Consider the following 12,022-nt stretch of genomic DNA (forward strand, 5'->3'; position numbering starts at 1 on the left):
GGAAGACGGTGGTTGCACAGCCCTGCTAGGCCGCATTGTAGCACAGTGAACTTCCCATTGCGACTTATGCTTCATTTAAAGTCGTGTACAGGGTGGGCTCCCCAGTTTACATCAAAACCACGGAACAGGAAAAGGACTCTAGGCAGTTGGGTTGATAAATGATTGTTTAACTTTCCCAAAACAAACAATACAAAGCATGTATAAAACTGAAAGAATAGAACAATCTATTCACAATTCCAAAAGCCTACACCCCTATGCTGCAACACTCGTAATGGCGATTTCTACACCCTGCTCACCAAATTTGGACTAACCAAGGGACTGTGTAATCAGTCGTCTACTATCTGGTAATCCCTCTGCGTTGCAGGAGTAATTGTGTGTGTGTGTGTGTGTGTGTGTGTGTGTGTGTATGTGTGCGAACACGACTTCCCAGTGGCGATCACAAGAGCTTACAACTTATCTACCTAAACATAGACAAAACCCATTACCTCCCTGAATACCCTTGTTAGCTGAAGCCTCACAGATAAGGCAGATGATAACAGTGTAAATGCAAACCACACAGCTCAGCAACACAGTCCTGGAAATCTTGTAAAGCAACAGTCAATGCAAACATGTGTCGCTGTCCCTCTATGATTTTAACAATTTGACATTGCAGAGGCAGCAAGTCTTATTGTCTATATAGTCGGCCTAACCAGAACAGATATGTGTTTTGCTAATAAAACAAAGTGTTGCGTGCACGCATTACTGTATGGGCACACCCTACCGTAGCCGGGTACTGTGATGTCCAGTTGCCATAAATACAGACTTTACGCTCCTCTCACGGTAAACAGTATAGACAGCACCGGAAGAATGTTGGTCTCTGGCACAGGATGCTGCTCACTGGCGTTACGGTACTCCTCACCAAACTCCAACACAACTTCCCTCACAATTGACCGAAGTGTTTCCGCGGTGGCTCCTTGCTGTAACACCCACCTTTAGCTTTTCTTTCTGTTCATAGACAGAATCTCCTCCGCCCTTCAAGTCCACAGCCGAAGACCATTTTGCTATTGCTATAGTGACCAAACAGACATAGGCAGATGCAAAAAAACAGCAGCCTCTTGTGTGTAGTCTGCAACAATGCATGCAATGAATGGCAAATAAGCATGTTGCATTGACATTGGATAAAGCTGATCAATACACCCTCACGCTATCAATTCATATCCAAGAGACACTTCATGGACGAAGTACTCAAAGTAGTGAGTTTTTGGCCTCTACTTAGAGATTGGTGACAAATCTTACAGATTACATGACTTGGGTGATCCTTTGTGATGTCAAAAAAGCCTCGGCAAGGCTTAGAGCCCATGCGACCTGCAGAGCCACTACGACTTCTGCTCAGAGGCAGAGTTGTGGCTCAGGATTCAGTTGTTGACATGCTTCCAGTACTTTGTCTCTGTCCAGGAAGACGCAAAGTAACCTCGTCGTCAGCAGTATCCTCGTCCACCTCCTCTGCTGACCTCATCGACTGGGTGACTTTGGTTTGACAGTAAGTGGGGTCTCCAACCTCATCATCACCCTGTGTGTTTTCACTCCCCTCGTCCTGAGTCCTCTGAGACAACCTCTTCCTGCCCTGACCGAATAGTAAAGTTGTTGTTCCAATCAGGTATCTGAGTCTCCTCAGCATGTTCCTCATTGTCTCCACCAGGAGGATTTACAGTTTGGGACTGAGGGTGTACATTATGCTCAGCACCTTCTTCATCGGGGCCTGGATCCGACTCAGAAAGCTTCTGGAAATCAGTGCAGATCATTTCCTTGTCTGGACTCACTGCAGCTTTGGAGCAGACCTCTGATTCCCAGGCTATGGTGTGACTGAACAGCTCTGCAGACTCAACCATCTCTGTTACACCATACTCAGCAGGGCTGGTGGAAACTTGAGACCTGTTTAGAAGCAAGTGCGATTGGGTTGACACCACAGAGGAATGGAATATTTGGGATATTGAACTTGAGGTGGAGGAGAGGCCACTTTATGGATCACTTGAGATCCATTGAAGCAGCTGCTGTTTTGGTGCCTCATCTACATTTGGTAGCCACGGTCGTGTCCGTGAAAAAAGGGATCATATCAGATTATCCACGGGAAGAAGTACACCTGTTATTTTGGCTGGTAGTTAGTGTTACAAATCGGTGCCGCCGTAGACGCATGCAGCCTGCTGTGATTCCAGTTGCCCCCAGGCGTCAGCTGCCATTTTTGGCTGTGCCTCGGGTAGTTCAGCTGGCTGATTTCTCCTCCATGTCTAAGTGTGGACAGGCGGCTAGTGTGCATGCGTGTGCCGATTTACCCCAGCCCCACAGCCTAAGTCCAGTGTTTCGCCTAGTGAATATGCTCAGCCTGACTGTGCGATTCCTGAGGCTAAGTCCTCAGTTCGGGCTACAGCGCATGCTCCCATGCTTAGTGCGAAAAGCCTCTTTGCACAGGTACTTGGACTCCGTGCCATGTCTAAGTCCTGTGTTGTGCCTAGAGAGCATGCTGAAGCTGATAGTCTTTTTTCTGAGACTGTTGTTCAGGCTACTGAGCATGTTCAGGCACTTAGTACATCAGAGGCTAGGTCCGGTAATGAACTCTTTGACCCTGTCCATGACGTGGCAGGCCCAGATAGCCCACAGGGCATCAGGTGTCCTGATGATGTGGCCAGGCCACTCCGGAATGGCTTGCAGAGGCCCGCCTATATGACTTGTCACCTCATTATTGTTCGTCAGACGATGACTGGTGAGATGTTTGGGTCGTGGCTGCCTCACTGAAGTGGTGGTTCCGAATAGGCCGCTGTTTATGCCACTGGTGACGTGGCACTCAGCTTTTAGCTCCAGGAGGTGCATTGTGGTCCACCCTGGGTTGGGGCGGACCCAGGTTCTAAAAGGGGCTGGAGACAACAATGAGGTGCGCAGTCTTCTATTATGCTCAGAAAGAGCACGCCTCCACGTGTTTAACCCACTGCGGCTTTAGGCCAGAGGTAGGCAGGGATAGGGCGTCGGTGCAGGCTGCCACCACACTTGGTAATGCAGAACGGTTAAGACCAGCTCCTGTCCTACCATTCCTGCTAGTGCAGCCCAGTGGCATTAACTGCTGCTGCACATGCTTTCCACAGGTGTGCCCCCTACGCACACGGACAGCATACCCAATGGCCCCTGTGTTGTTAACAGGGAGTTCCTGGGCTGGGTGGGTGTGTGGACCCTGAGATGCTAACAGGGTTCCCAGTCTCCATATCCGAGTGTCATCTAACACGGTTCAGGCTACTATTAGTTTCAGAGCCACCCAGCTCTGTATCCTCCGCCTAACCTTCGTGTTGCCAGCATCCCCTTTTCCATCTGTGAGCACGGTGGACCCCGACTGGCGATTGGGATATATACCACCTTATTCTAATTTTCCAGTCCCCCCGTAACAGATGGTGTTTCTTCAGCAGATGTTACTGTTGCATAACCACCAAACCCACGGACACAAACTTTTTTCTACTTTCCAACACACCTGCTACTCGCCACTCATTTTGTATATTTACAAATTTGCAACTCTGCAGGGACACCATAGTCAACGCCGTCTCAGCATAGCATCCAGCCCTCGGTCCCTCAGATGTGGACAAGTAAAAGACCATTTCCTCCTAGCAATGACAAAGTGTTGATATTCACTCTGTGCAGCACTGGTGTTTAGTGTAAAAGCCGAGCTAAGATTGCGTACCTGCTTCTGCTGATACTCCTGCATACGTGCGTCCCTTTGTATGGCAGGATTTATTTTGCCAAATTTTGTCTTGTACCGGGGATCTAACAGTGTGGCAACCCACTAGTCAGCATTACTTCGAATTCGGACAGTCTAAGGGTCATGTTGTAGGTAGTGCAGCAAGAAGGCGCTCATGTGTCTTGAGCATCCAGGAGGACCAAGTCCTTGCTGTGTTGGTGGCGGAGAGGTGAGAATCATGCCTCCTTCCTCTGCCCTCTCCCCCCAACCTCGCACAACCGAAATGTGAGCAAGCTCTCCTTCATCTGCTCAGTCTTCCATGCCCATCGACAGTTCGTCCTCCATTTCTTACTGGGCTCCTGCACCTTCCTCAACAGTTAGGCTGATACTATGCGCCCTTGTTAATCTTTCTCCCCCACCGTCCCATGCCTGTTGCCTTGGTGCTGCTGACCGTCTGGAACTTGTAGATGTTGTTATCCCTTGCGCATATGACTCCTCCTGTCCTTTCTCCCATTCCTCTTGTCCCACCACCTGACTATGAATGCTGTTTAGAGTGTGCTCCAGCATGTAGATGACCGGAATTGTCATGCCGCTAATGGCAACGTCAGCGCTAAACATCTTCGTCTCCATTTTTAAACTTCGAAGAAGGGTGCATAGGTCCTTGATCTGAGACCACTCCAGCAGCGTGATCTTCCCCACCTCTGCATCTGTTTAGCCCAGGCTATACGTCATAACGCATTGCAGCAGGGAAAGACTTCTGGAGCGATGCAAGTTGTTGAGCTGCGGGGTGTGAACAGTGGAAGTGAGCACATAGCGAGCGTGCCTTCTGCAGAAGGCCATGTAGGCTGGGATAGTGGTTTAAAAATTGCTGGTCAACCAGGTTCAACACGTGAGCCATACAAGGCACGTGTGTCACATTGCACTGACGAAGGGCCGCACTCAGGTTTGCATCATTGTCGCACATGGCTGTTAAGTAACCACCGGAGTCCGCTCCATCAATTTGTACTCCGATCGCCAGGTGACACCATGTTCCTTTCGTAGATAGTGCTGATGATGGGAGAGGAGTCGATGCCAGTGGCGCCGGTTGCCGCAGGTTCCGCTCAGCCACTGGGCTGGGTTACCTTGAGATATGCAGAACCACTGGCTGACTGTAGGTGGTGGGTGTCTCACAGCTGAAGTACCATCATTCAGCTACAACCAATGGGAAGACACCACACCCTTTTTTAGGCCCATCTGCTGACCACTGCCAGACATAGCTCTGAACCTCTGGTTCCTGTTCCGCCAAGTTCTGTTTTGTGATTTTGTGTGCTGAATACGGCTTGTTTCCTGACTACGTCTCCTGCCTGCTGTTTATGTACCTTGTTGCCTGATCCGCATTTGACCTCTGCTTGTTTTCTGATTAAGTCCTGTCCGTCCCATTTTGTTCATGTTCCTCAATTCATGGTTTGACCCTGCCTGACTACTACTCTCTCGGACTGCAGCCTTCCACAGGTATTGATCACCTTGAGCCATGTGTAATTCCAAATCCCTGTATAGGGGTTAAAGGGTTTCAGGGTTCTGGGGGTCCTGCTTGGTGAGTGGCTTCCCTCTAGCCTATCCTTAACAGCCCGTCTGAGTGTGTGGATCCAGGCAGACGTTACTCCGTGCCCTCTGCAGACGGCCATGTAGGCCGGGATAGTGGTTTAAAAATTGCTGGATAACCAGGTTCAACACGTGAGCCATACAAGGCACGTGTGTCACATTGTCACGGCGAAGGGTCGCACCCAGGTTTGCATCATTGTCGCACCCAGCCTTCCCTGGCTGCTGGTTGAGTGGAGACAACCATTGATGAAACTCGGTCTCCCTCTCCAGAGCTTACTGTCCACAACTCCTCAGCAGTGTGACTCACATTTCCCTGACATTTCAAAGTAAAGAGTCAACCACCTGATGCCGTTGAGCTCTGCTGCCAGCATAGTAAGGAGGTGTGCGGGATTCCTTGTGCACAGTTACAATGCCGGTGGTCTTTCAATACAGGTTTTGAGCGAAGGTTGAGGACCTAGATGAGGTTGAGGAGCCAGAAGCAGTGGAGCAACTTCTACATACAGAGGAAGGATTGACACACAACTCGTGGGGACGGAAAGACTTGGACAGCAGACCCTTCACCATCTCTCACCATAGTTAGCCAGTGCCCAGTCAGTGACATGTAATGCCCCTGTCCATGCTTACTGGTCCAAGTATCTGTAGTGAAATTCACCCTGTCACACACAGAGTTTCTCAAGGAAGAGGTGATGTTGTGTGCGACATGTTGGTGTAGCACGGGCACGCCTTTCTTGGAGGAGTGGCGACTGGGCATTGGCTCTTGGGGCACTGCGATGGGCATAAGGTCTCGAAAATCCTCTGTTAAAAAGGTTGGAAAGGCAGCATTTCTGTAGCCAACAGTTTGCAGATGCTGAAAGTCAACCTCTAAGCCATGTCATGCCCTTCAAAAATCATGTAAAACACAGCAAGTGGACTCCAACCACAGTCTCTCTCATTTCCAAAAATTGGGCCACACACACACACCAAGAAAAGTCCTTTCTGATCCATGACTTCTTCATCTTGGTTCATTTTTTTAAAAAAAAGGGGACTTCAACCACAGTCTCCCTCATTTCCAAAAATTGGGCCACACACACCACTTCACTGGCATCAGTTGTCCCCCAGTTGCAATCTTAAAAAGATGCTTTGCATGAAGCACTCTCAAAAATACACCAGACTTTTGCCTCCCCTGGATGACACAGGGGTAGAAAAGTCCTCTCTGATCCATGACTTCTTCATCTTGGTTCATTTTTTTTTTTAAAAAAGGGGACTCCAACCACAGTCTCCCTCGTTTCCAAAAATTGGGCCACACACACCACTTCATTGGCAGCAGTTGTCCCCCAGTTGCAATCTTAAAAAGATGCTTTGCATGAAGCACTCTCAAAAGTACACCAGCCTTTCGCCTCCCCTGGATGACACAGGGGTAGAAAAGTCCTCCCTGATCCATGACTTCTTCATCTTGGTTCATTTTTTTTTAAAAAAAGGGGACTCCAACCACAGTCTTCCTCGTTTCTAAAAATTGGGCCACACACACACCACTTCACTGGCATCAGTTGTCCCCCAGTTGCAATCTTAAAAAGATGCTTTGCATGAAGCACTCTCAAAAATACACCAGATTTTCGCCTCCCCTGGATGACACAGGGGTAGAAAAGTCCTCTCTTATCCATGACTTCTTCATCTTGGTTCATTTTTTTTAAAAAAAAGGGGACTCCAACCACAGTCTCCCTCATTTCCAAAAATTGGGCCACACACACACCACTTCATTGGCATCAGTTGTTCCCCAGTTGCAATCTTAAAAAGATGCTTTGCATGAAGCACTCTCAAAAATACACCAGACTTTCGCCTCCCCTGGATGACACAGGGGTAGAAAAGTCCTCTGTGATCCATGCCTTCCTCATCTTGATGAACGTTAGTCTGTCCACATTGTCAGTGGACAGATGCGTGCGCTTATCTGTCAGCACACCCCCAGCAGCACTGAAGACACTGTCCAGAAAAATAAAAAGTCAAGTTAGTAACCCTGATATCCACACTACACTACATAGGTAGTACATAGAAATCTGAATAGGAATGCTTCTTAAAGGAGATTTTATTTCAGTTATTTCAGTTTAGTCAGTTATTGGAAATGACACTTTATCCCAAAAAAAACACAACTTACTTTCAGAAGAAACAAAAATTTGTGTAATCTTGCAATTTTTAGCCAGATAAAATCCTTTGTTAATTGGCAAACACTAACTTTCTTCCCAAACTTAATGTGTTCTTTTAGATGCAATAAACCTAAATGCTATTGTTATAATGTGATTGTGTAGCGCCCCACGGGGCAGGTGTTTTAACCTACTTGTTGCTGGGCAGGGGGTGCAGATCCTCTGCGTCGTCACGGAGTGGCCTGGCCCTGTTCTGTTACCACGATGCACACAGGATGGAGGGTTGCAGGGTGGTAGGGAGGATGGAGGTAGTATAAATCCAAAAACGGAAATAGAGATCCATATTTACATATGCATGTCTACCAAGCAAAATATATATAACCTACATTTAGACCTGCGTAATTATATAGTGCATTAAAGATAGTACACAGAATTTCAAAAAAATACAAATTTTATTAACATCACAGAGTATCACATAATTAGAGACGGATGTCAAAAAGAACACAGTTAAAAGTCATTCCCCTTAAAAACACAGAAAAACAATCCTGGGACAGTGTGGTATATAAAGTTGGTATAGTTGCAGTGGTCAAAGAAAAGTTTGGGTATACGCATACACCCTAAAGTGCATCAGAGCTAATTTGCACACAAACACCAATCTAATGTGCTTCAGCAGTCATAAAAAGGTGTATGCTTATACCCCTAATACATCAGAAGTGCTAATACTGACATTCCAGCAAATGTAATCAGAAAAGCTGATACGCAGGGTTAATACAACATGCAGATGCAAGCATCCCATACATATAAATAACCATCATAAATTAGAAAGGTCAAGACATGCATTACTGCAGTTGAGTTATTAATTAGTACCCATATGATGTTTTACCAAACTTCAGGTCAGAGCATGTTTAATACCCCAAGTACATACCATACCAACCTGCCACCCCAAAGAGAAGGGGGGAGGGGTAGGCACGGGGTTTTTGACCAAAAGAGAGGCTTGGGAATCTGCTGGAAGCAGATTAGGAATAATCAAGGGACCACTACCTGTAAGACCACACTGCCCAGCACCTCTACGCGCGTTTCACACTCGCTTCGTCAGGAGGTGCTGTGACAGGGAAGTGGTCATCTTTTTATTGCTCAGGACTCACCTGAGGCCCATCGGTGGCGCGCGGCGGCGGCCATGCCGCCCACTCCAGCCGGCGTCCCGGAAGTCGTATTGCGCATGTGCGCCAATCGCTTCACTCATTGGACGCCGGCTGCAGGGGAGGGACGGACACCGACACACATCGCGCGCACGGGCATCAGTGAGTCCAGCGCCATCTTGGTTGAGGGCAAAACTCCTGGCAGCCAGCACATATCATAAGAAATCATACACATATTACTGGAATATTGTTTTTTTGAGCAGTAATCATAATGCAAATTCACAATATCACATATAGTTGACAAAAAAATGCATAGTGTCCTGATCAAAGGTTTGCGGAAAACGCGGCACACAGGGATACCAACATGCATTATTAAACCGTCCATAACAAAAGAATTTATTCATTACAAGGTTATCCCGTGCGTCGCATGTCCACAACCAAAGCAGGACACCATGCATGTCATACAAGTTGGAATAAGATTACATTGCTCCAATATTTAGTATATATATTAATGTACATAAATCCTGGAATGTTGTTCCATCATATTATGTCGTACAGATCCTTGATATGCAGATTCATGCACATAAATCCTAAACCGCAATTCCATCATATGTGCAGAGAGTCCACACATAACTGGCCTCCAAAAATTCGCTCTCCCCAAGCCCTGTATATAGGAATCAAAGAAAAGAGATTTAAAAAAATGACCATAAAAATCAGACAGAGAGCAATAAGCCCGAGGAGGCAGCTCAAGTCAAGCCCAAACAGTAAGTACCACACAGAACATGATTAAACAAGGATAATCAGTATATACCAGAAAACGCATGAGAACAGGGTTTGAAACAAGAGTTCAGGGTAACCATATCCACAGGGAGGATGGTCACAGAAAGGACATATGGTCACAGAAAGGGCTTAAAGGACACCAAATCATTTAAACCCTGGGGCTTGACGGTCTCCAGTGTGGTAATCCACTTCACCTCCTTCTGGGCCAATACCTTTCTGTGATCACCACCCCTCGTACCGAAATACACCCTATCTATCCCTCTGAATTTAAGGAGACGCCAATTACAGCTATGCATATCCCGGAAGTGCCTGGGTATATTATTAAGGGCATCAATTTCTTCCGCTGTTTTGACTTTTGCAGCTTTTTTGATATCCCTAATGTGCTCGAGGACCCTGACTCTAAATTCCCGGGAAGTCAACCCTACATAAATTAATCCGCAGGGGCACTTAGCCCAGTAAACAACAAAAGTTGTCCTGCAGTTGATAGTATGTACAATCTTGTAGGACTTGGTGTTAGATGCGTCATGGAAAGATGAGGACCTTTCCATTTGAGGACAAGCCCCACAGTCTCCACAAGAAGAAGAGCCCCATTTGGGTCCCCTTGTCAAACCCAGAAATGTAGAAGGGGGTGGGACATAATGACTCTTTACAATTATGTCCTTTATTGTTTTGGACCTACGTGGTTCAGTTTTGTTGTGGGTGAGGTATATAGATGATGTGTTCATGGTTTGGCAGGGTGGACAGGAGGAATTGGAGAGGTTTATGTGCTCTCTGAATGACAATGATTCTAACATTAAATTAACTTATTGTTGCAGCCCTAACTCAATTGAGTTTCTGGACATCAGAATAATGAGGGGAGTGGACGGCTCTGTTGTGACGGACATCTTTAGAAAAGGAACAGCAGTTAACTCCCTCCTTAGTGCAAAATCTTCTCATCCCCCACAGGTCATCAATTCCATACCGACAGGTCAGTTTTTGAGGGCCCGTAGGGTTTGTTCGGACAATGTTTTGTTTGAGGGTCAGGCGGCGGACCTTAGGAGGCGGATAAGTCCCGCCACTATAGTGATAGATCGATTGAATCTGGCTATGAGAGGGCGAGACTTACCCCGAGAGAGAATCTCCTTAAACCTAGTACAAAAAGATCAGATCAAAAAGTCAGATTCATTACGGCCTATCACTCTCAGTGGAGGGAAATGAAGGAAGTTATAGCACGCTATTGGCCTATTCTTATGTCTGATGGTGATTTAGCAAAAGCTATTTCAGCTTGGCCTTCAGTTACGCCACGTAGGTCCAAAACAATAAAGGACATAATTGTAAAGAGTCATTATGTCCCACCCCCTTCTACATTTCTGGGTTTGACAAGGGGACCCAAATGGGGCTCTTCTTCTTGTGGAGACTGTGGGGCTTGTCCTCAAATGGAAAGGTCCTCATCTTTCCATGACGCATCTAACACCAAGTCCTACAAGATTGTACATACTATCAACTGCAGGACAACTTTTGTTGTTTACTGGGCTAAGTGCCCCTGCGGATTAATTTATGTAGGGTTGACTTCCCGGGAATTTAGAGTCAGGGTCCTCGAGCACATTAGGGATATCAAAAAAGCTGCAAAAGTCAAAACAGCGGAAGAAATTGATGCCCTTAATAATATACCCAGGCACTTCCGGGATATGCATAGCTGTAATTGGCGTCTCCTTAAATTCAGAGGGATAGATAGGGTGTATTTCGGTACGAGGGGTGGTGATCACAGAAAGGTATTGGCCCAGAAGGAGGTGAAGTGGATTACCACACTGGAGACCGTCAAGCCCCAGGGTTTAAATGATTTGGTGTCCTTTAAGCCCTTTCTGTGACCATATGTCCTTTCTGTGACCATCCTCCCTGTGGATATGGTTACCCTGAACTCTTGTTTCAAACCCTGTTCTCATGCGTTTTCTGGTATATACTGATTATCCTTGTTTAATCATGTTCTGTGTGGTACTTACTGTTTGGGCTTGACTTGAGCTGCCTCCTCGGGCTTATTGCTCTCTGTCTGATTTTTATGGTCATTTTTTTAAATCTCTTTTCTTTGATTCCTATATACAGGGCTTGGGGAGAGCGAATTTTTGGAGGCCAGTTATGTGTGGACTCTCTGCACATATGATGGAATTGCGGTTTAGGATTTATGTGCATGAATCTGCATATCAAGGATCTGTACGACATAATATGATGGAACAACATTCCAGGATTTATGTACATTAATATATATACTAAATATTGGAGCAATGTAATCTTATTCCAACTTGTATGACATGCATGGTGTCCTGCTTTGGTTGTGGACATGCGACGCACGGGATAACCTTGTAATGAATAAATTCTTTTGTTATGGACGGTTTAATAATGCATGTTGGTATCCCTGTGTGCCGCGTTTTCCGCAAACCTTTGATCAGGACACTATGCATTTTTTTGTCAACTATATGTGATATTGTGAATTTGCATTATGATTACTGCTCAAAAAAACAATATTCCAGTAATATGTGTATGATTTCTTATGATATGTGCTGGCTGCCAGGAGTTTTGCCCTCAACCAAGATGGCGCTGGACTCACTGATGCCCGTGCGCGCGATGTGTGTCGGTGTCCGTCCCTCCCCTGCAGCCGGCGTCCAATGAGTGAAGCGATTGGCGCACATGCGCAATACGACTTCCGGGACGCCGGCTGGAGTGGGCGGCATGGCCGCCGC

Source organism: Anomaloglossus baeobatrachus, chromosome 2, assembly GCF_048569485.1.
Source record: "Anomaloglossus baeobatrachus isolate aAnoBae1 chromosome 2, aAnoBae1.hap1, whole genome shotgun sequence".
Classification (NCBI taxonomy): domain Eukaryota; kingdom Metazoa; phylum Chordata; class Amphibia; order Anura; family Aromobatidae; genus Anomaloglossus; species Anomaloglossus baeobatrachus.